At 47.5% G+C, this 23,763-nt stretch overlaps 1 long non-coding RNA gene across 1 annotated transcript; it reads right to left on the reverse strand.

Annotated features, from left to right (window-relative positions):
- Positions 1-7,503: 7,503 nt before the first annotated feature.
- Positions 7,504-21,391, reverse strand: LOC104696162. Its single transcript, XR_752977.4, has 3 exons — positions 16,857-21,391; positions 8,603-8,703; positions 7,504-7,597 (listed from the first exon to the last, which is right to left on the reverse strand). It is a non-coding gene; the product is annotated as an uncharacterized LOC104696162 (long non-coding RNA).
- Between the last annotated feature and the right edge of the window lie 2,372 nt (positions 21,392-23,763).

The following is a 23,763-nucleotide window of genomic DNA, read 5'->3' on the forward strand; positions in this document are numbered from 1 at the left end:
AAAGCTGTATGTGAAAAGTGGCATCTTCCTGCGGCCTTGTTCAAATAACAAGGGAAATAACAGTCTGGGAAAGCAAATGTGGCAATTCTGGGACAAAAAAAAAAGCCTTACTTGTGCTGCCCAGACTCATCCCCATCCCTGGAAGTGTTCAAGGCCAGGCTACATGGGGCTTTGAACAACCTGGTCTAGTGGAAGGTGTCCCTACCCATGGCAGGGAGGTAGAATTAGATGGTCTTTAAGGTCTCTTCCAATGCAGACCATTCTGTGATTCTGTGGTCCTGCACCTTAGCCAGTGGCTTGTGGTCTCCAAAACAGGCAGTGTGTCCCCTTTTCCCTTCCCAGGGTGCCCTGTCTGGTCTTGCACTGCCTCTACTGCTCACCAAAACCATGTGGGAATTAATTCAGCTCATTAATCAAGCGTAGAAGGAGTGACTTTTTTCAGTGATTTGCCTCAACATTATTAGTCTTCTGCTGTGTGAGTGACTTCAGCCAGCTCTACCTGTGGACTGACAAGCAACAGAGACAGTGAAAGTGTGGGACAGACTGGTAGCACTCACCCTGGAGCCTTGTGGGGATGGTTGGGAGCAGGTCACCTCCCTTCTGCTGCCAACAAGCCCTTAGATCTGCACAGTCCCCATCAGATAGCTACAAACTCCAGAGAGCTGCATTTATTTTGTTGTGATCTAAGGAAATCAATATTAATTGGAAACATCAGTGTAACAGTATCCCTGCCACAGCCCCAGAGTGCTAAATTCTACCAACACGGCTCAAATCAGACTACAACTACGTTTAGACAGTGCCAAATTTCAATCTTTGTGGAAAGTTTGCAAAGAAACAAAACCCAAAGGATTTTCTCCTTTATATATGTATATATACACACATACCTCTCTCTGTATACACTTCTGTACTGCTATAACTACATTGATTATTATTCAATACCTTTAGTAAAAGATCTTTATTGGCACAAGTCCCAGTGTGGACACAATTATGGGAAACGAGGTTGTGCTGCTCCCAAAGCCATCAGCAGCCCGAGGCATTCACTGAGCAATTCAATTTTCATCAGGGGGAGTGATTTAAAAACAAACCAACAAACAAACCACAAGTGTATCAGAGGTTTTAACTAGAATGAGACTTTAGTAGGACAACAGGTAGGCAAACACACGCAGGTGAGTGCCTTCGAGAGGGACAGGGGGACCTCAGCATCACTCCTGGATTCAGGCAGCTCGCCAACATGTACGAGTCCCTTCCCTGCCAGAACACACCAGCGGCTGCTAAATTTCAGCGCAAGCCTTTCAGAAAGCCAATTACCTTCACAGGCTGCTCTGTCACAGATGGAGCTCAATTTCTCTGTGCCAGCACGGGCCCTGCCTCTCCACCTGATCCTGCCCTGCAGAACAAAAGCCTCCTGCTCAGCAGCCGCGGGGGACTGCTGTGCATGCCTTGCTGCCCAGCTCAATCCCATTTTGGCTGGGATGTGCAGAAACCTCCTTCCTTGCTTTGCTTCCTGCTGATATCTGGTTGTTTTCAATTTGAAAGCACTCCGTTTCTTTGTACACACTGAGTAGAGGGGTGGGAATTTGGGAATCCTTTATATTCCTGACCAATGTGAGCATGCAGATGGTATTTGCTGGTGACGCTTCATAACCAGCCTAACTCCGCTCTGTGGATCTGGCTGGTTTGTGCTTTCATTTATTATGGAATACAATCCAGAGCATGAAAAAAGTACAGAATTACTGTATCTATTTCATGCACTGGTCATACATTTCTATATAAACGTCCCCATATTCAGGGATTCCCTATCAATTTAACCACAGAAGGTAGTAAAACCTACAGCTTTAAAATTGCACATGAACCTTGCAGTCTATTCCCAAGCAGATGCCAACAAAAGTGCAGTTAGAAAAACAGAGAAGAACCCCAACCAAACAAAACCCGGTCACTTGAGGCACATTTCAGCTATGAAATACATTTCTCCCTCTCTCCCACTGCGGCAGCTTAAGAATTCCAGAAAGCCCTCGTAAAATGCACTTATCCATCACAATACTCCAGCATGCAGTTCCTTCAAGGGCCTGACCCACATGCTCTTAAAATTACTATTCTAGTAAGTCTCTGCACTGATTGAATGGGCATTGGTTGTAATTTTAAATGCTCAACAAGAATGAGCAATTTGTTGCCTTTTTTACTGATTTACTCCCAACATCTCACCCTTTCCCAGATTCATTACAGTTTCATCCTGGAAACCACCATCCTGCTCTAATAGAACAGACGTCAAGTCAATCTGTGCCCTCGCAGCACCATCAAAGCAGAGTGCTGGCAAGAAACTGGCAGCAGGGACATGAGGCTACCCAAAGCCCTGCTGGCAGCCAGCTCTCAACACATGGGTAGGCTTTGGGGTTGCTGTGGGGTTTTCTTCTTCTTTTCCTGGTTTGAGGGAAATCTTAATAAAAGCTAGGGGAAAACTTGTCAGTCTGCCTCTGTTGTGCCAAGCAGTAAGAGTTGGAGCAGTTCCTGTCCCCATCCACAGTCACATCTTTCTCTTAATTATGTGCAGTGTGGTGGGCTGCCACACCTTAAGGATGGGAGGGCATCCAGAGGGACCTGGAGGAGGTCGAGCTGTGGGCCATGGAATCTCATGGGGTTTAATAAGACCAAGTGCTGGTGCTGTGCCTGGGTCAGGACAACCCCAGGATCAATCAAGGCTGGGGGGGTGGAAAGAGATGGGCTTTAAGGTCCCTTCCAACCCAGGCCATTCTGTGATACCTTAGCCAAGTAACCAAGCTGCCTTGCCAACAACTTGGAGAGGTTTAGGTTGGATATCAGGAAAAGGTTCTGCCCCCAGGGGGTGGTGGGGCACTGAACAGGCTCCCCAGGGAATGGTCACAGCCCCAAGGCTGCCAGAGTTCCAGGAGCATTTGGACAATGCTCTCAGGCACAGGGTGGGATTTTTGGGGTGTCCTGTGCAGGGCCAGGGCTTGGACTTGATGATCCGTGTGTGTCCCTTCTAACTCTGCACATTCTGTGATTCTTTGATGTGCTGTTTTTCTTTAAAACAGGAATAAAGACATTTGCAATTCTCATTTACAGAATCAGCGCTCAGCTGTGCTGTGGGAAGGAGACAAGCACAGGTATCAACCAGATGAAAGGCTATGTATGAAAACACATAACACACCCAGAAACAGCAGGCTGGGTTTCCAAATGAAGGGGGAAACGCTGCTGATTTCAGTAGCATTGCAAGCTGTATGACAAATGACAAGTGTAACTTATGGAGACACAAAGCTGCTGTTCTTGACAGAAAACCCCTGGGTGCCTGTTTGATCACCAGCGCCGTTCTCGGGGCGGAACAGCTACAAAATCCTGCTGCCCTGGCAGTGCCGAGGATGATGCCATCTGACACACCTACAGATGCCACCCTCCGCCAGCCCTGGACTACCACCGTGTCTCCCTTCCAACCCTCACCGCTGAACCTTTATCAGGCGGCGGGCGGGCGGCAAAAGCGCCTTTTCACAGCGCTGAGCTCGGCTCCGCAGAGGATGAGAGTGAAACAGGGCAAAAGTGAAACCACCGGCGCCCGGCAGAGCGGCTGGTGAAGCTTTGGCGAGCGCTGCATGAACTGAAGGCTGGTGCCGGGAGGACGGAGCGCTCCCAATACCGGGAATCGAGGATGGCGAACGCAGCCCGAGGCCGGGACGCGGCTCCCGCCGGGAGCGGCTCGCGCAGCTCCTTAAATAGCGGCTATAAATACAACGCCGCCGGCGCGCTCCCATTGGCTGAGCCGCTCTCCAGATTTGCATAAAGAGGCGTGGCCAGAGGGCGCGGGGCGGGGCGAGCGGCGTGGTTTGCCCGGCGGGGCCGCAGCGCCCCCCAGCGGCCGGAAGGGGGAGCGCACCGGGACCCCCCGGCCCCCCCCATCCCGCGATCCCGCGATCCCCCGATCCCCTCATCCCGGGACAGCGGTGGCTTGGCCGTGCCTTATCTTGCCCTGCCTTGCACTACTCTCCACCCTTCAGTCCTCATCCTTGTTCCCGAGACCACCCTCAGCGCCTTGGAAAAGTTATTATTGAAAACTGAATGAGAAGGCCCTAAAGTTCAAGAAGTGCCCCCCACCTCATGGGATCTGTGTGCACGCAAATTGCATGGAAATTACTCATAAATTGGTATATTGCGCTTTTCTTCTTCAGCCAAAAGCTCTGTTGAAATACATTCCATGTATTGGATGATAATCATAATTAATGCACTGAACCATTAAGCGAGGAAACAATAAAGGGTATGAAGAGTTTACTATAAAAATGTGAACCTCAGCATGGGAACTGAAGTTGCTACTTTTGACAAGGAAAGCCTCTACCCTGTAGACTAGAAAATGTCTTCTCCATTTTAGGTGCAGGTCATCAAAGAGTGTCATGGAAATGAACCTTGGTTTTATGTGCTGAAAAAAGGGTGTGGGAAAGGAGACTAAATCTGTGAGTGTCTGGACCAAGAGGGAAGGTAAATTGTAAGATCTTACCTCCCCACTCTGATGCTGATGCTCAGCACGGTGCTGTCCCCCTGCCTTGGAGAGGATTCAGCTCTGGCCTGCAAGCAGCATATCCCGGTGATGTGTTTCTGGAATTAGGTGGGGTGGGAAAGACCCGTAAGGCCCTTGGGACTGGGGGTGTCAAGAGTGTGTCACACCAGGGTCAATAATGACCATGCAAACCACAGCTGGACACAAAGCACTGGAGCAGGCAGAGCCAGGGGAGGTCACTCCAAGCCAGCTTGGGGCTGGACCAGCTGGGTGGGAGAGTGGAGCCTGGTTCCAGGCCAGGCTGGACGGGGCTCTGAGCAACCTGGGATAGTAGGAGGTGTCCCTGCCCACAGCAGGGGGTTGGAATGAGTTGATCTTTATGGTCCCTTCCAGCCCAAACCTGTCCGTGATTTAAAAAAAAAAAAAAGTGAAAGCAGGATGCCCTGAGCACCTGCTTCCTGCAGAGCTGCACTTTGCCAAATCAAGTGTTATGTATTCACTGGCATTGTCCAAAAATTTCTGAGAACACGGCTCCCCTTTGAAAAAGAGTTGCCAGGCAAAAAACCCGCAAGGTGCTTTGTGGGAGCAGGATTTTGCTTTCTCATCTCCCAAGGGGCTGTTCAGAGAGCTCCTTTAGGTCTGTTATCATTGCTGCAAGCTGAATATCTTATTTCAAATGAGGCAAAATTAAGAACGAGGACTGCTGTTGAGTTTTTGCTGACTCACCCTGAAATAATATTAGAAAATGGTCATATTTCTTGGCATGAAAATCCGGAATTTCTACAGCTCCTGGAATTTAGAGTTGCCCTGATTCTTCAGCAAGACACAGACCTTCTCTGCTGTGCAAGCAGGAGGAGGAATCTCTTGGGCAAACAGGAGAGAGATTTCCCATGCCTTGCAGCAGTCACAGGGCCTTACCTCAAGCCCAGCTGACCCCGAAGCCCATCCACGCTAAATACTTGACCTTTCCCAAACCTTTGATCTGTGGGGCCTCCAAATTCCTGCCGTCCCTCCAGGCTTGTGCTACACCAGCCACAGCACATCCCAACCTCACCTAAACAAGGGGATCCACACAGATCGTGACTTAGGGGCAAGCAGCTTCCTTAGGCAGAGCCTAGACCTGCAGACTGCTGCCTGAAAGGCAGCAGACAAAATCAAAAGCCTGAGTATTCCTTAGGATACAAAATACCCTTTTTGTTTAGTAACAGCTCAGCAGTGGCACTTGGAGGTGGAAATATGTGGGGATTGATCTCCAGGCTAATATGTTGGGTGTTTTTCTTAGACCTATGGCACTCTGAGTCGTATGATTATAACAGACTCTCAGCTTTAATTACAGAAAAGCAAGAGTTTCTGCATCTCATGACTGTGCAGGAAGATGCATTGTGGTAGCTGTAAAGGAGACACACATAGGGAGGGAGAGAGAGAGAAGAAAAGCCAAAAGGCAAAACAAGCCAGAATCTGTTACATGAACAATAACTCGGCGTTTCTGAGCTCTTGGCATTGGCTGTGCCTCATTCAGCTCCAAAGGCCAGTGCTGTGAGTGGGGGAATTGCAGCTCCTGTAGGAGTTACGCCGCTCCCACTGAACAGGCAGAACAATGTTTGCCCACACGCTGCGTTCCTCAGTAATTCTGCTTGAGCTGAGGTGACCTAGATCTGCCTGAGAGCCTTATATATTCCTGAGTGCAATAAATACACTCTGTTTCTGCATTTAATTTTTGAGCATCTCTAATTAAGCTTAGCTTTGTTTAAACACATCCAGAGCTCCCTTGGTATTTGGCCTTCAGTGTGAAGACTCCGTGCCATTCACAGGAAGAGCTGTGCCATAAATGAGAGCGAATGGCAGCTGCTCCTGCATCCCTGGTTGCTGCTGGTGGAACCTGGGGGTTCTGCTTCTGCTTCAGCCCCAGTGACTTGTCTGAGCCTGATGGGCTCTCACAGGGCTTGTGTGCTGAGGGCAAGGGAAGAGAATACAGAGTGACAACGCTGAGACCCACAGGCTGCAGGTCTCAGTTGTCATGTTAACTCATGTTTCATGGCTCCGTTGCATTCTTGTGCCAGAGAAAATCAGGGAATGTGCTCACAGCCCAACATGCAGCTGGGTTCTTGTGTAAGTAACAGTTTAAACGGGCAGTTCATGTTTCTCCCTCTCTCCTGGTTTTCCCATTTCAGCTGGCAAAGAGTCCAGGCTTTTAAAATTCCCTTTTTTTTTTTGGTTGGGTTTTTTTTTTTTTTTTTTGCTTGCAAGAAGAAGACATTTCTGATCTCCATCCCCAAGAAATTACATGGATTTGTAAGGGACTCAGACAGACACATCTGCAGACCGGACTTTGTAAAGGGCTGAAGGACAGACCTTCCCCTGCTTTGGCAATGTGCCATAACCTCTGTCAGACTGATCCCCACTACCCCTCTAACCCTGCCCATCCCTCTGCTTCCAAACTTAGCTCCTTATGGGGCCAAAGATTGGGTAGGTCCCAAAAGGTGCAGCTCTGAGGGAGGGGTGGATGGCAAAATCTGCTCAGCACAGGGATCTTCCCACCCTGCTGCCCCGCAAAGTCCCACCACCACGGGCCAGCTGGCTGCTTGCACTGGCTCTCGAGTCTCCTTGACCTCTGGGATGCCCCCATGCCTAAGGGTGTTGTTGCTGTGGCTGGATTTGAATCCCTGCATCCCAGTGCTCCCTGTGCATAACAAGGAGGTGCATTTTTGCATCTTGAGCACTGACCTCCGCCCCAGCAGTAAAAGCCAATCTGGCCAAGCAGAGCAGGTTAAGAAGGGGGAGCTGCTCTTGTGTAGCTGCCCTTTCCCTGCTTTGCTTCCTGCTGATGTCAAAGCTCCAGAAGTTGAAACCTTTTGGAGCAGCACCACCATGGTACCCGTGGAGTTGCTCTGCCTCACCAGGTGAAACCTACTCAGACCACAGCTCTGTTTGCTCTTTCTACCACAACAGCAGTTGTTTCGTGTAATGAAATACTTCTTCTGTTTTGATCAAAACCTACTTACGTGGCGCCATCAGCAAGGCAGGCTTATCGCTTTGCCTGTGTCTACATGCACATCCAGACATGCCAGTTTTCCTCCAAAAGGCAAATAGAACTGGAACCTGGTCGTGAGAAAATGCAAGCATTAGGGTAGGAAGGTCTTGTTGCATTAATAGATTTAAAGTACCAAATGGTAACACATTTTACAGTCACCCATTCCCCTGCAAAGTTGCTATGAAGTACTTCAAAGGCTGACTGCTCACCCATTTTAAGCCATAATAAATGACCACACAAGAGGCAGTGCCATAAAGACTCAGGTCTGTGATCTGTAAGTATCCACACCGTGCAGCCAGCCAAGTCCTATCAAATCCTATATTGCTTTTGGCATTTCTACACTGTTCAATGCTCTCATGAGTGCCAGGTTATCCTGAACTTTATTATATATGGCTTTGAACATTTCATCAAGTCCTTCTCTTGCTGGAACAATAAATAACCAGTCCTAACTAGGCACAACTCTGGAAAATTAAAATTGCACTGACGTGGAAAATTAGCCCCTGATAGCAAGACTTCAGCAGCTGGATCAGTGGGACTGTGCAGACCAGCCAGGGAAACACTGAAGCTGGTGGTGGGAAGGATTTAGCTGCTTGAAGCAGAGGTGTCTTGTGCTATTTTAGTCATATGTGTGTGTCGCAGCCCTTCCCTGCCAGTCCAGAAGGGTGTGAGACTCTCAGGGGCTGTGTGTCAGACATGCCAGGCCCATACGGGTGTTTGGGGCACTGTGGGATGTATAAACCAGCCAGTCAGAGGCTGGGCAGGGTAAACAAAGGTGCTTAAAATAGCACTGCATGACTACATGTAGGCAAATGAATGTTGCGTTGGCACGTCTGAAACCCTGTCCTGTGCTGTCATTCCGGTACCTGATGCAAGGAAGGGGGGAGATTTGATCTCCTGGGCTACACAGATCACACTGATGCAGTGCTCAGAAAAAAACAAGGTGGGGAAGGAACGATGAGTTAGGTGGAAACTGGAAGGGTGTGGCCTTTTGGAGGGGTCACAACTTTGGGCTTGAGGGTTTTGGTTCCCTCTCGGTTGTGCCTGAGGATCCAACGCCCGCAGTAGGATCCTACCCACAGCTGACTCCTGCAGCCATCCCCTGCAAGCTAGAAGGTGCAGATGGGGATGTGTGCCTCACTGCTGGCTCCATGAGCTGCAAATGTCCAAGGGGATCCTGTAAAGGAAAAGAGAAAAGAGGCCTCATCAGTGCTGGGGGAGCTTGCTGTGAGCTCAGAGCAAAGAGGCTTCTCCCTGCTGGAAGCGTCTGCTGCAGCCAAGGAGGGAAAAAATCGTCTTTGTACACAGTCTTTATAAATAAGTAGGTTACACCGAGCTCGTCACTGACTCACGCTGCTGTCATCCCAGGGAAGCAGCTCCGCCAGGCTCTGAACTCTGGCTGCCCGGCAGGATTACGTGGAGAGGCAGCTCAGGGGAGGGGTTGGACTCAGCCACATCACACAACTCCACTGCAAGCTCCTCTGGAAACAGTCCAGAACTGCAAATTTGCCATCTTTTCTGGGCTTGGAGAGATGAGTCTTGCCATGCCCAATGCCCCTGACACATTTCCCATCAATTTGTGATCAGGCAGGGAGGAGAGACCACGCATCCCTGTAGCACAGAAGGCTCTCCCCAGGCAGCCTGTGTAGTTTGCTGGGGGAAAGGACAATAATTTAAGCTTTTGCCTTGTTTACACTGAGCAGAGCATCACTTCAGCCTCTCCTCTTATTTCCAGTGATGATATCTGCACCAGTAAACCAAAGACAGTCTGGGCATGGCCTCAAGCAGCAACACAGAGCACTATGTGTTTTTTAAGTGTTAGCACATTCCCTGCCACCGTTTTGGCCCATGGCACCCCGGGATCCCAGCTGGCAGCCCTGGGGCTGGTCCTGACCACAGAATGGGTGAGCTCACCCTGTCCTGGGGAGAAAATGAGGTCAGCTCTGAGGACACAAGCTGGGCTCTGGGCATGCTTGCCTGACCTCAGGGCAGAGAACAGGCCCTGGCCAATTGCTCACTGCTGCAGATACTGCCAACATGAATGGACTCTTTTGCTCAGGCAACCATAGCAGTGGTGCCATGTGCCACAAGAGTTAACAGTCTGATGCCATCCTTTAGACTGCTGTGGTGATCTCAGGGGCTGCCACTCACTTTGCAAGTTTTCTGCAGGAAGCAGAACACCCCGACCTCTGCTTTGGCAAATGCTTGATGCAGATGCTTCACTGCATCCTTAGAAAGCCCTGTTGTGCTGGTTGTGTGAAGCAGCTTCTGAAGGCAAGGTACAGATCTGCAGACAGGCAGATGAGAGAGACAGAGCTCGTGCTGGGCCCAGGAGCTGCAGCAGGTAAACCTGTCCTGCAGCCTTTCCCCACTGAAGTGCTAATGCAGAGCAGAACGGAGTTTTCAAGCAGTGCCTCTGGCAGCTCAGCGCTGTCAGCTCGCCGGCATCCCGACGGCGTTTTCCCAAAACTGCTGAGGAAGCACAGTGTGCCCCAGAAAAAACTCCTCAGAAACTTCTGTGAAAGTTTAGCCTAGTGCTTTACATTGCAAATTCCAGCTCATGGCTGATGGAGGAACTGCCTTGCCCACGTCCCTGAGGTCCCAGCGCAAACAGAGGATGATTGACGCACCCCACACTGGCCTGGGCTCCTCCTTCAGCCCATGTTCGAGGCTGTATCTCAGGGGATTGAGGTATCACTCTAGGGAGCAGGGGGCCATCCCTTGGCACCCTACACAGGCTAAGCAGGTCCAGTCCTTTCCTATATCTCACACCAAGTCTAGGCTCCATTCTTGCCCTGTGTGAGCCTAGTTTGAAGCCTAGAGAGTTGCCTTGTACGACGCAGGCAGGAGTCTGTGTGGGCTATAAATGTTTCTCCTCCCAGAGAGAGGCACTTTTAGATGTAGGACCTGCGGCTCTGGCTGCATCTGAGAGGTGTTTCCTGCCCCCAACTGCTCGTGGCCAGAGAGCTCCTGGCTGCAGCCTGGGCTGATGGCTCTGCATCCAATTGCAGCCTCAGGGAGGTGGTTTTTGGTATCCCATTGTGACTGTGCTTTTTCCTCAGCCACCACAGACCTTTGCTCCAGGCCGTTTTGATGCTTTTGGAAGACAGTGTGTCTAAAATGCAAATGCACAGCTACGACAGCTTTGAGCTGAAAGATCACAGGACACCTTTGCAAGGAGTTAAATTTGCAGCCATGAAAAAACAAAAGCAGCAGTCTAAGCAGGTTTATTTAGGGCTCAAAAAGCAACCTGACATTTGAAGTCTGTCAGGTATTTTCAGAAGTCTGCCTCTATCAACATCACCTCTACACATGGAGTCGCTTTGTGTCGGTGCTTATGTTCTACGTTGTCATTTTTCCCCAGCACAACCACTGTGTATCAGTGGGGATGCCACAAAATGCCTTCTGAAGGCTGGAAAGAAAGCATGAAGGGTTGGGGAGCCAGGAAAAGCCAGGTACAAAGCTCCCATGGCATTTGAGCAGCAAAGCTTTGGACACCCATCCAAAGCCAGGTCGTTGTCCTCACAGTACCTTGCTGGTTCTCAAAGCATCCAGTTAAAGATGAGCCCTGCTGCATCCCTAAGGAACTGGCACTAGGTATGTAGCAAAGAGATAAGGATGGCTAGAAGTTTCCAGGACACTAAAGAAGTACCACCTATTTTCCTTGGAATTCAGATTGTTCATAACATGCTAGTGATAATTTTGCATCTCACCTAACAGGTGGTCTATTAAGGTCTCCTGGCTGCAGTTGCAGAAACAGTACTTCTAGGCTTTACAAGCAGCATTTATCATGGCTGGCAAGGTAATTTATTTGTGTCTTAAATACTTGTAATTAGACTGCCTCATAGCTAGTACAGTGAGGAACAAAACAGACTTCAGTAACACACAGATAAATAATTCAAAGAGCATTCCTTAAAAGGAGCATTTGTTTTTCCTCTCTGTTCCCATTGTCACTTTGAGTTCCTTGATCTAAAAGCTGGGATCAGTCTCCCCGGGGTTTGCAGGTCACATAGCTGCCACCCCTCCCGGGAAGTTGGAAAGTTCAGAGAAAACCAAAGCATTTAAGAGTGAAAGAAGTTCTGTAATGTCAGCTTCTCTATTCTGAAGAGCCAGCTCCCAGCTGCTGCCTCTCCAATAGGTACTCCACCCAGCCCTCAGATAATAATCACAAGCTATTTCGCCAGCTCTGTTTCCTTCTACATTTTTGCTGTTAACTCCATCAGCTGAATTGATAGCATTTCGTTCAAGAGAACAGAGACTTATAGAGCAAAAAGTTGTTATTTGGGTTCTGGGTGATAAAAAATTTTGCCCCTTGTCCTGCAAACCACACAAGCACATGCAAAGCTTTGTTTCAAGGAGTAAGAGTAAAGTCAAGCAGGGGTCTTGAAGAAACAGGGTCAAAAATGCATGGGGTGCTTTGCCAGGGTGAGCTGTTTTCCTAAATGGATGTGGATATTTGTAATGTCACATTTGTAGGAAAAATCACTGCCATACTCTGCTCTTCAGGCTGTCCCTGGGGGAGGAACAGCTCTGCTGTCCAAGGACCCAGCTCTCCTGCTCCCACTCAGGCAAAAATCCACTGAGAGCAAGAGTTGAGATGGCAGAGTGGAAATTACAAAACTGGATTCTTTCTGATTGGCACCTGGTCAAAAGCCAGGAATCTTCAGTGATAAAATGTTTTTATTTTTCAAAGCATGCATCAGTTTCTGAAACATATGTTAGTTTTCAAAAGTGTCATTTTCTCCCTCAACTGCTCACAGTTTCCCTCTCACACAGAATTATTTTAGCAGCCCCAAATACATGTATCTGTATGTGCAAACTTCAGCAGCACGTTCAAAAGACACTGCCCAAAACACTTCAGACCTCATGAAGTGAAACTCAGAGTGTCTGACACGGAAAGTTTGTATTAGCTTAAGCTTGAATAATTCAATCCATCTGCCACAGAGACCTAATAAAACTCCTTTTGCTGGACTGGTTTTCTCTAAGGCTTCTCTTCATCTGAGCAGGTCTCTAGGGTTGCTTTTCCTGGCCACATTTGCTGCATACAAACAGCATCCATACCCAGGACCTGGTATTTCCCAGCAAAATCACCCTCATGAACCCCAGGAGGGTTTTCTCTCTCACCTGCCCACATGACATGGCTTCAAAACATCATATCTGCTGTCCCAGCATACAACCCACATCTGCAGGGACCTGCGGAGCTGGAGAGATGCACACATTTTCCCAAGGGATCAAAGAGTGCTTCAGCCAGCACACCAAGGAAACAGCTCAGAGAGGGTTACTGTGCACATAGGATAGAACAGGCCTGTCCCCACCAGTCTGAGGGCTTCCCTCAAAGTCCAGTACAGAGCTCAGTGTATTCCATCCCTCACAAGGGTTTTCTTGGGGTCTCACTGACCCAGATAGAGCAGAAGTTTTCTGTGCCCTGGGACAAGTCCATGCCCAGCTGCCCAAGCTTGCCCTGCAGGAGAAACCCTTTTTTTCAAAGGCACCTGTACCCTCCACTGACTGATCCCCATTCCCTGGCATTTCCCTGTCCTTTCCCTGGCATTCAGTCCTGAGAAAACTAATTCAGCCTGGGCAGTGACCATCTCCAAATCCAAGGGCTTTCCATCTGCATGAAAAGCAGCTGTGTTCAAGAGCTTTCCATTCCATGCCACCATGTCAAGTGAAGGTATTTCCACCCTCTAGCCCTCATCTCCAGCTCAATGTGGCAGGGAAATAGGGCTGAGAAGGTGAAGCAGCCCTCCAGACAGGGTTGTTCTGCTGCCACAGGTGTGCTGAGAGAGGCCCTGGTGTCACAGAATCATAGAGCCATAGAGTAGCCTGGCTTGGAAGGGACCTTGAAGATCATCCAGTTCCACCCCCTGCCATGAGCAGGGACACCTTCCACTATCCCAGCTTGCTCACAGCTCCATCCAGCTCATTGGACACTTCCAGGACGGGGTAGCCACAGCTTTTCTTGGCAGACTTCATGTACCTGTGTGGCCAAAATCCTCTCAACACCCAGCAAATGACAGCAGTTGCCAAATGGGAGGGGGAGTCTCAGCTGGGTGCAGACAATTGGTGGTGGTAATTTTCAGCAACGCAAGCTTGGGGAAGCTGTCCTAACCTTCTGCTCAGGGTGACAGCACTCCAGACTACGTTCTGCCAGCTTTATTTATCCTGATCTTGATGGGAACAGTCAGGAGCTGGAGCGATAACTGCTGCAGGTCGATGACAGAGGCTGGCATGCAGGGGTGACCAGAGAGTTACAATTTCTCCTCACTGAGCTGATAGAAGTAGCTCAGATGTCTCTGTTAAGATCCCATTTGTGGGGTGGTTTGGCTGAACACCCTCTGCTTCATCACATTGCTTAGTTAGTCCTGGTTTCATACAGCACTGCTTTCTAGCAGCTACTGCAAAGATGGGAGTTCCCCAGCGGGGAAAAGCTGATTACAATAAAATCAGCAGCATCTTGCCATTAATTTCATGGCAGTAGGATTTGACCAGAGAAAATCTCTACAAGTCTTTGAGTATTTTGATTCCACGAAGAGCATGCAACTAGAAGAAGACTTTGCTCAAGAAAAGTGTCCGTAAACAAAAGGGAGCTCAGCTAAAACTGGGATATGTGAGTCTGAACAAACTCAGCACACCCCGTATCTGCCAGTCTGATTTGTAGGCAGGAAGTTCCAAGATGATTGTTGTTTGGGCAAGAACAGAAGTTTGGGCTCCATTTATGAGCTAGATAATCAATATGGGCTGAGGCCAAACCCCACAGCTTTTCTAAGGCTAGGCTATTTCTTGATTCATATTATTAGGCACAAGAGACAGAGCTGACTTGGATTTGCAGAATCTTGGCTCAGACACAAAAAACATTAGCATGACTACCGAGGATGAGCGTTTTCTCAGTTAAGGCCCCTCCAGGAATTGGGTCTTTTCATGGAATTTTAAAAGCCTAGTTCCACTGGAGATGCAGCGTTCATTTCCACCACAGCATCACTGGTGTGTTACGTGGGGCAGTATAAGATTACACCCAGGGAATACTGGGGTTTAAGAGTTTTTCCTTATTTCAGCCCTAAACTGAATCAGCCCAGGCAGAACCTGGGACTTCTGCCCCCCCTGCATCCGTGCTGCCCCTGACTGTGATCAGGCTTTCCAGCATCAGGAGCCACAGCAGCTTCCATCAGGCACCCGAGCTCCTGCAGAAAAATCCCTTCCAATGTGGTTTTCCTTGTGCTGCACTGCTGAAATGCAGCCAGGAGAGAGGCTGGATGCAGTGCAGACACACCACAGAGCAGTTCTGAATTTGAAGGGAAGAATAACTTCACCCCATAAAAACTCCAAAGGGGACCAAGGCAGCGATTTTGGTGACAGCAAGGATAAAAAGTGTCTTTTTCTCTGGGAGGGTTGTCTGGAGAGTTTTTGGATGGTATTGGGAACTTAGTACAGTTTTCCACCTTATCCAAAAGATGGCACTGTAAACATTGCAGCCACGCTCTGCTCCTGCCTGGGTCTGGCCCTGCTCAGCTCCTGGAGGCTGATCTCACAGCCCACCCTGCTGTGGCACCCAGCCTTTTTGCAGCATTTTCCATAGCTGGTTGTCTTTGTCCCAGAAAAAAGAGTAAATCAGAGCCTGACTTGGTTCAGGCAGTGTTTGATTCCTCTAAAATCCAATTCCTTGGGTTTTGGAGCAGCTTTGTGTTTCAAAGTGAGATGGGATACAGGGAGAAACAGGAGAGCGATGGGGGGAGAGGGTATGAGAAGTTGTGAGAAGGAGCAGATGAGAGCACAGGGACTTGTGTCAGCAGTGGGAGAGGAGAGGAAAGTGAAGGAAGGAAGGAAGGCGACAGGGTCCCTCCTTTGCTCACCACAGGAATTACCCGGCTTAACACCTGGAGGGGACACCTGTGAGTCCCGGAGCAGGACAGGGCTCCCACTTGGTCAGCCCAGCTCCAGCCTCATGCTTGCACTGTGTCCCAATGAGTGACCTTTGTAGAGAGATATGAAAATAATGCACCAGATTTTTAGGCAAGCACAGGAACATCACACAGGAGTGCTGGACAGGAAGTGGGAAATTTTGCATTAGCTCGAAACTACAGAAGTTTAATTATACTTACATGCCTTTCAATCCAATTTGTAACTTTTATGATGACCCCAGAGGGTTGTCAGTTTGAGTTTAATTGACCTATTTGCAACTGAGCCAATTCATTCCTACAGCTGGGGACACTTTTTTCACAGATTTCAATTCAGTAATTCAATCTTCTGAGGCCAAAGGGATCATTAGATCATGTAGTCTGGCCTCTTGCATATGGACTTTCATCCAGACATTCTTCTGAGCTGCACAAGATGTGCCTGGCGAAAGCCTGCATCCCAAAAAGGAGCTCAGGCTGGACCAGTGTTCCCAGGGATGGGCAATGCACCATTTCCCTTAATCACTTGTTCCTGTGGGCAATCACTCACTTGGAGATTTAAATGTAAGCATCATCTGGATCTTGGTCATCCAAGATATTGCCTGACCCAAAAATGTTTAATGAACAGTGCCTGATGGACATGCTATTAATTCTTTAAAGCAAAAATTTTAAAATATAAATTGGATTATGAAGTACTTAGGAGATGTTAATTTTGCCAAGTGGTCTGATTAGCTCCAGATCCAGACTAAACAGCAGGAGTCATCAGTTGTTCTCTCAGCTTTAACTTATATTCTTATGAAAACTCAAGCCCTTCTGGGCAATGGCATGTGTTTTACAGAACTCAGGTTTTCAGTTATCATTTGGAAGCTGTGACCGGGAAATGCCCCATAAGACACCACAGATGGCTCCTTCCACACGCTGCTTGGCAGATGTGCAGGAAAATTACACTGGAAAGTTGGCTCTCAGCTGGGCTTTGCAGCGAGGTGCTAAATGCACGTGCTGTAACACTTTGTGACGACATGCTTTAAGTTATTGGTTTGGTTTTTTTGAAGTTTCTTTGCCAAATTACAAACCCAGTTGCTGGTTGGAAGCTCAGAATCTCCCATCTTTAAAAAAAAGTGGGCAGTGAACTGATGTCTCCCAGCCTGGGACGTGGTGCTGCCTTCTGGGCACAGGCACTGCTCTCCCTGGTCTAACAACACCTCCTCATCCATCCCAAGCTCCCTTTAACCCTCATTCCTCTTGCTTTAACCCCTGGCCTCCTTTCCCTCTCCCAACACTGTCACCTCTTCTCTGTTGCTTTTTTTGCAGCTCTCCAGGACAGCCCCTTCCCTCATGGCCGTGAGCTGAGGGACAGGAGGACTTTCTTCTTCACTGCTGCCCAACTAACTGGGGACCAGATGCTATGAAATAACTTTTAATAAGGCAAAACACTCACCTGTCAATCTGAGACACAGCAAAACACAGCCGGGGTCTGCATGCTCACACACAGGGCTTCTCTTCACGGCTGTGGTCAAACTCACTCCCCACAAATACAAGCATTGCAACAGCCCTGAAACATGTCCAAAAGTCTGTCCAGGGAGCTGGGAAAATCCTCTCTTCCCAAAACTGAAGCCTCCAGCACACATACAGGGCATGCAGGGCTCGGCCATTCTTGTTAGGAGCACTTTATGACTTTGCAGCCTGCCTGAGCATCAGGGCTTTGCTGTAGACAAAGGCTCCTTCTCCGTCGTGCTTCCACTCCTTCCAGCACTGAGGCACGCTGCTGCTTTCCAGGGATTCAGGCATTTGGGGACCACTGGTTGACTTTTGATACTATTTAGGCCGGGCTGGATGGAGCTGTGAGCAGCCTGGTCTAGGGGGAAGTGTCCCTGCCCATGGCATGGGGTTGGAACTGGAGAATCTTCAAGGTCCTTTCAGCCCAACCCATTCTTTGATTCCGTGACTCTGTGATTCTATGATTATTCTTATTACAGTTATTTGACCAAGAGAAGCAAGAAACTGGGCTTATCAGAAAATCTGAGGGCAAGGCACATCATACCTCCTGGCCACAGGACAGTGAAGCCCTGCAAACCATGATGTGGCAGTCTCAGGCAAAAGGTAAGGTCTCAGCTCTTTGAAGCAGAAATGACAAACGCTATCACTAAAAGAAACTGCAAAGGGAATTTTAAATTAAATTGGGATTTTAAAATTTAACAGCATTTAAATTTTAAATAGTCCAGATCTCGGCAAAATGAAAGCAGTATTTCTGTTCCAATGTGGAATGGGCCAGATCCTCTGCAGCTGTAAGTCGGTGGCTCTCTCTGCTGGAATCAGAGGGACTTAATTGATTTGTAGCAGCTGAGGGTCTGCCAGCTCAGGCTCTCTCCTGGAAACACACCACCCCAATCTGGCTGGTAGTGCAGCCTTGATGTTTCATTAATCCACAAGAAAGCTCCTGCCAGGACAGACACACGTGGCTGAAAAAAAGGAAGAAAATTACTCTAAAACTTGTTATCATCTGTCATATTATTGAAGCTAATTTAAAAAACACTTCCCAGGCTCCCAATCTCAAAGGATGTTGTTTTTCTTTCTGTGTGTGTGTCTTAGGAAACCACTAGTCTCATTGTGTTTTCCAGGCTCTGTTTCTCTCAGGAGGGTGAGGGCAGGGAGTCATCGAGGAGGAATGGGAAAGACCCTTCATGCCCTGCCAGCACAGAACCATTCCCCACACGCAGGGCTTTATCATTCAGAGTTTGGAATGACTCATTGATAAAGGTTCCCACTGCTTCCTTTTGGAGATATTTAACAGCCCTTTCGGGGCTTCAGTGTTGGGATGTTTTTCTTGATAGTCAGCCTAGACACTGCTCTGCTCCGTTTCCTCCCATTGCCCCTGGTTACGCCTCATCCCACCCTAAACAATTCCTTTTGCCCTTGTGTTGATACTGTGCATATCAGAAAAGGAGGGGGTGACTGACATAGGAATAACACAGAAAAATGTTTTCAGTCTAGCCTGCAGAATAATTTCCAGCCAGAGTTGTCACAGATTACTACTTACCCATCATCTTTTGGACAAAGAATGAGGGGGTGTAAAATGGCATCAGGGCTGTCTTAAGGATTTAACCATCTTCCACCTGCTGTCCATTCCCTTCAGGTACCACCACCACCTCTGGGAACTGGGCCTCGTGGTCCTTGCTCTTTTTAGCAAGCACTTGGCTCATTGTAAAAATTGAGTTTAACAGAAGCTAAAAGATCTCTCTGGATGAGGCAGCATATGGAAAAAAAGGATTTAATGGCAACATTATATCATAATCACAATCTGAAAAGTACTTGAAACTTGTGCTTATTGACTTCTCTGCCGCAGTAACAGCCTGGCAAAACAAAAGGCAAGAAAAGCTGACAAATGCAGGGATACAAATGCAGTGCAAAGCAAAGTACAGCCAACAGCTTTACTGATGAGAGATGCACTTTTCCTCCCTGGTTTATAGCAATTGTGCAGCTCCCTCTGTGCTACTGAAGTGCAACAGAGATTTTTGGCTTATCAATTAAAGTTGCTTCCAAAGCTGTGCTTTGAGTATCTCCGTAAGTTTTGGGGTAAAACTGCACCCTTCCCAGGTCTTTTGTCTTCCTTATGTGTTAGGATTTAAAGGCACTTCTCAAAATGCAAACAGAAAGGTTGACTTTGTTTTTGGCAAATAAACAGCAAAGAGAAGTTGAGTTCATTGGCCCAACACTGCTGCACAGTGATATTCCCTGGAAAAAGCATCACCTGCAGAACTGGGATGGGCAGGGAAGGAGAAGAGAGCTCACCTGATGTGCTGGTGTGACCCACAAACAGATTTTGGAGGAAAAACTCCAGAAACACCTATTCATGGATATTTCTGCACATAATGCCTTAGAGCATCAGAGCAGGTCACCAGAACGGGTTAATTTTGGGGAAAGATTCAAATGTAATCAGCCTGGGAGAAAGCTGCACCTCAGAGTCAGGAAATGGGAATTGTTTTGTCTCCTCATATATGACTTCAGCAAACTTTCTCCTCACATTTCGGGGTCATTGAAAGCTTTGAGCTGCTCTGGCTTTGTTGCTGCCATCTGGGTTGTTCAGAGGAATGTAAAAATCAGTGAGGTCAACAACACACCTCTGGGGATGCAGACTGCAAGCCCAGGAATGCTGCCTGCATCCTTCAGCACTGAAGGGAAGCACAGGCATTGCCCCTGGTGGCATTTCTCCCTGGTGGCAGAAATCACACCTCTCTGTGGCCTCCTGCAGGGCAGCAATTCTCTATCCAGGGAAGATGCTCGAAGCTTAGGGACTAATTTATTGAAGTCTGTGGAAAAAAAAGCCTGCAGAAAGAACTGGAGCAAGGTTTTCTTGCTGACAGCAGGATTGAGGCAGAAGCACAGCTTTCCATACCTGGATTAAAACTAGGCATTCAGAGTCTGGGCTTAAATTTCATAACACTCTCATAACAAGGGAAATCAAAAGGGCCTTGGGGATTTCAGCACTCCTGGGTTTACAGGGAGCTGGGATCTAAAAAAAATTGCTTTGAAAGCCAGGCTCTAGACAGGATAAACATATTCCTGGGGACAGATCTGATTAGGTGAGCTCCTCTGAAGGGGAGCCATGGTATAAATAGAGTTGTGGTTGGCCTTTCTGACTCAGCTGATCTGATCATTACTGCCTGCTGGCCTCGAGGTCACCCCATCTGACCAGCTCTGCTGACCCCTTGGAACATTCCAGCAGCTCCCACTCTGGCAGGTGACTTGCCAGTGGCTTATAAAGGTAAAGAAGAAAGAAAATCGAGGGAGGGAGAGCACCCTGCAAAATCTTTTCAATACCCTTTCCTTCCTCAGGCAAAATGGATGTTGCTTCTGAAGAGCTCTCGAGGTAAAATCACTGACCTAGCAATGTAGCAATGGATTTTTTTTCTCTTAATCATTGCATACAGGCTTGTATATGTAGAAACTTTATAATTTATACACACCTCAGTGTGCATCAATACAAATGTGGAATTACTGAGCAATGCTAGTGATGAGAACCATTAAAATAAACTTTATTATTCAAATACACTCATCAGTCGGTGCTGAGAAGTTTGACAGCCTCTGGTGTCACCACAGAGCCAAATTTCTTCATTTCTTGAAGAAATTCATGTTTTGCAAAGGACTTAAAAATTTTTTAAAAAGGCAAAAACCCAAGCCCAGATAATCTCTTCCTGATCATGGAAGTGGTGCTGGAAGCTAAAGCAAGTGATGTATTTGCAGCATGGAGATGTAAGATGGAGTGACACAGCACTTCCAGAGAGCAGTGACAGACAGAGTGAGACCCTACAAAAATCACCAAAATTATGCCGCAAGAAAAAAACCCCGGGATCTCTTGGAAGTACTGGCAGTGCATACAATCAATGATTTTTAACATTATCCCTGCTGATTTAGTTTAGCTTTTTCTTTTTCCTCTTACTAATCTAACTGCTCACAAATGCCTCTGATTATTTACTCAGTATTTGGCAGGTCAAGCAGCAACAGAAATATCTCTAGTGCCACTCCTGTTGCCTTGGCCCTGGCACCAAGTGTCCAGCAAACGTCCACTCTGCGTCTGGGCCCTTTTCCTGAGACCTCTATGGGAGGCTGACTGGTGTCAGAGAAGATCATGGTGTTATTTCTATTTGCATTCATTTTCTGGGCATTGGACTGCACAGGATTCTGTATTTAAGTCTCCCAGCTGTAAATTGATCACTACCACTAAATTGTATTGAAAAAAAGTCAGGTGAGGACCCTGGTAGTATAAACATCTCTGTCTTTCCCTGTTCTCTGACTCATATTGTTCCTGCCCTCTTTTCTGGAATTTCATCAGAGCAAAAGATAAGAAGCAAAAAGAGAAACTGAGATTTTCCAAGTGTGCAATTGACCTTGGAGAATGAAGATGGTATTATTGCAACAGGGCCTGGTTTTCACTGAGTACAAACATTAATTCACTTTTAGAAAAATCAGTGTTTACTCAAGGTGATCACCTAAATCATAAAATGGTTTGGATTGAAAAACACCTTAAAGCTCATCCAGTTCCAATCCCCCTGCCAGGGGCAGGGACACCTTCCACTATCCCAGCTTGCTCAGAGCCCCATCCAGCCTGGCCTTGGACACTGCCAGGGATGGGGCAGCCACAGCTTCTCTGGGTAGAATACCAAGGCATTGCAGATCACTGGTCCCTTTCCACACGGAAGGGACCTAAGCTGTTTAAAAAAAAAATGACATCCAGGTAACATTCTGAAGTTCAAGACTCTACATTTTCCTCTCTGAAGTTGAAAAAAAAAAAAAAAGTGTGTCCCAAATTTAGGCACTGCACTCAAGAACTTTCATTACCTTGCAGTCTTTAACTCTGCTCCTCGTAGCATGCGAGCAGCTGAAAACAGGAGACACTAAAAAAAAATTCTTCCCCATGAGGGTGCTGAGGCCCTGGCACAGGTTGCCCAGAGAAACTGTGGCTTCTCCATCCCTGGCAGTGTCCAAGGCGAGGTTGGATGGGGCTTGGAGCAAGCTGGGATAGTGGGAGGTGTCCCTGCCCATGGCAGGGGGGTGGAAATGAGATAATCTTTAAGGTCTGTTCCAACCCAAACAATTCTGTGATTCTATAATGGGAATTTTAGATGGCTGCATAAAGAAGCACCAAGGAAGCAAAAAATGTAATTCCCAAACCACTGAGGAGACAATTCAGTGATGCAATTACTGCTAAAGCACTCACAAAGTGAAGATCCAAACTTCAGAGTGGTCAAGGTCAACATGACTTTCCACTGCTTCCCATGGGCTTCTGCACCTTAGCAATGCTCTGCTAAACCATACAGAGATCCTGTTTAAAACAAAAATGCTGTGTTCTCCTTCTAATTCAGTTTCCATAAGACCTTGTGAGGTTGAAAACAATGTTAAATCACTCTGAGTCCCAGGTGTCCCTCCAATACTTTGTTCAACCCAGCTGGAATTGTCCATTTAGTCAGAAGAAGAGGTGTAAGACACGGTTGAATTGGCACATTTGTCAAAATGTCTTGGCCAAGAGTCACTGGAATGCCAAATATGATGTGAGATTATAAGAAGATTTTTTTTATGCTTGCAGCAATTGCAGTGCCCTGTCTGGAAATTCATAGAAGAGTAGGGAAGAGACTTTGCTGTGGAAGGATGTGGGCTAGTGGCTAAAGGAGCAGTGTGGTTTTCAAGTGAGACTCTGAGATTTATCCCTGGCAGCTCTTTGCACTGTGACCTTCAAAAAGTTACACGAGGCATCAGTCTAATAATACCTAGGACATGGGTAGTAGAGAGGCTTAATTAATCACAGCCTTGAAGTTTCAAATCCAGACACAGGAGGTTAAAATCAGTATTATTTCAATAACTTGGGCCCTCTAGCTGATTGTGTTCAGGATCAGATAGCCAGAGTGATTTAAGAAGGACATGTTGGGAGGTGCTCTGCAGCTGGCCTGTGACAATTCCCTGCTGGGTGCAGGTATTTTTAACTGTAAATGAACCCACAGCATAATTCAAAGATTTCCCAGGCTGTGGCATGGGGAGCTGCTGTGGAATTTAGGAGCAGATCTGTGTAAGTTGCCAGCCATGGAGAGTGGACAGCACCAAAAGTTCCTGGAGAAGAGGAATCAGGGGCAGAAGTGGGAGTGGATGGAGCAACCACAGGGTGACTCCTGGGCAAAATTATACCTTGTATGAGAAGATCTCGTCATTAACTGTACACTGTGGAGGAGAGTCCTCTTTGATCTGTTATAAATGCTCAGTTTAATTAAGTTCCTTTTATTCTTCTTGAGAAGAAAGAATAAGCCTAACTAAGAGTTACCTTCTCTCCAGTGTTTTTCCTTTTATTCATCTCCAAATGACAGCTCCCATCTTTTGAGCTTCCCTTCCCATGAACACTGTTATCTGGTAATTTCAACGTTCCATTTCTAGACCTTTCTATTTCCGCCAAATACTTTCAATTAAAAAGATAACCAAGAATTAATACAGTATTTCAGATATGCCAATGAGCTGGGTTTATCAGGAGTGTTGTAATATTTGCAGAGCCTGTTTTGCAAATAGCCTGGGCTGTGCAGTACTCACACAACTCAGTTCTTGGATGCCTCTGCATCTGAAGTAAGGATTTTCACTGTCACCAGTGATGACCCACTCTTTTTTCTTTTTCCTGAGTGATTTTCAGCTTTTACGAATAGCTGACTTTTGGTGTTGTTTCTTCCCCCCTCCCCCGCCCCCCCCCAAAATCTGATTATTTTGTATTCATTCCAAACAGAAGTTTCTGCTTGCTCTCATATTTCTCTCTCATCTTGCTTTCCTAGAGTCTTCTAAAACTTTTCACAGCCATCCCTAGTCCTCGTGACCTT

The sequence above is a fragment of the Corvus cornix genome, chromosome 1A, assembly GCF_000738735.6.
Source record: "Corvus cornix cornix isolate S_Up_H32 chromosome 1A, ASM73873v5, whole genome shotgun sequence".
NCBI classification, from domain to species: domain Eukaryota; kingdom Metazoa; phylum Chordata; class Aves; order Passeriformes; family Corvidae; genus Corvus; species Corvus cornix.